The sequence below is a fragment of the Octopus bimaculoides genome, chromosome 4, assembly GCF_001194135.2.
Source record: "Octopus bimaculoides isolate UCB-OBI-ISO-001 chromosome 4, ASM119413v2, whole genome shotgun sequence".
Lineage (NCBI taxonomy): Eukaryota > Metazoa > Mollusca > Cephalopoda > Octopoda > Octopodidae > Octopus > Octopus bimaculoides.
The window spans coordinates 82,140,352-82,141,831 of NC_068984.1; positions in this window are offsets into that span (position 1 = coordinate 82,140,352).

Here is a 1,480-nt window from a genome sequence, read left to right on the forward strand (position 1 = left end):
ATATATATATATACATACATATATATATATGTGTGTGTGTAGATATAGATATATATATATATATACGTTGCTTAGGCATTGTGAGACTTGGTGTAGAACTCCATATACATATGTTTCAGTACGAAGCGTTAGTCGAGTACAGAACGGCAATAAGAAAATGAGATGACAAAGGCAAAAAGATTATTTTATGAACTTCATTAGCTTATAGTTGTTTCTGCAATAAGATGCAGTGGACTTATAGTTGAGTGCCTGAGTAACACCTTATTCCTTCATTGGAGCCTCGAATATGAAGTGCACTTCATATTCGAGGTTCCGATGAAGCTATAAGGTATTACTAAGGCACTCATCATTGAGTTCACTGCATATTATAGCAGAAACAGCTGTAAGGTAATGAAGTTCATTAGATAATTGTTTATTCCTTTGTCATCTCATTTTCTTTTATATATATATATATAGTCAATTCAAACATGAACAAGCAAGAAAAAACACGAAAAAACACGAAAAACAACAACGCGAGGACGTGGAATATGTACGGTGTTATTGGACGCTCAGGAAAGGAAAGAAAAGAAAGAGGATTTCACGTTTCGTGCGGAGCTCTTCATCAGAAATATAGGAAAAGTCCAAAGAAGGTAAGACAGAGGAAGAAAATCGCCAACGATGCACACGCAGTCACATATATTTAGATTCAAGGTGAATATGGTACTTAAGTTTAGACACCAGAATGAAGTATCGTATTATCCATACATACACACATACATATTAAGTATATGATTTAAGTTATAGAACGAAGTTCGGCTAATTCAATCATATTTTTCGTAAATGGACGAGATTAGATGTTAATATGGAATAAAATATTTTTTATTCAATTCGCTATACGATCGTTTCGTACATTAATTTTTAATATTTCTTTCTTATTGTGCTATTGATGAGTACTCTTTGACAACTGAGGTTCTAAAATGAATTTACTGTCTTTCTGTACGAAACGAAAGTGAAATGAATAAAAAATATTTTATTCCATATTAACATCTAATATCTTCCATTTACGAAAAATATGATTGAATTTGTCGAACTTTGTTCTATATCTTAAATCACATACTTAATTCACTTATATAACCTTTCATATCTACGCCAATTTACATCAGTAAATTCAAAGTAAAGTATGAAGAATCAACGTTAGAAATCTTTTGGAAACTACTCCAATTAAAGGACGGGATCTTTGGGGTTGACGGGCAACATTTGTTTTCTTAACGAAACACTTTCAAACTTGGGACACTGGTACAATGTGTCATATAAAACAACTTCTTCTCTTAACCTTCTTAACAAAAAATTGTACATCGCAAGTTATTTCATGTTAAAGTTGTCGTATTTCTGTAATTTCAATCAATCACTGACGTCTATTCAGCTGAATATAGTTACTGCTGTTCGGTGTCAAGTGTGTTATTCCCTGTTTAATTATATCATTATTCCCTAGTAAGGGTTT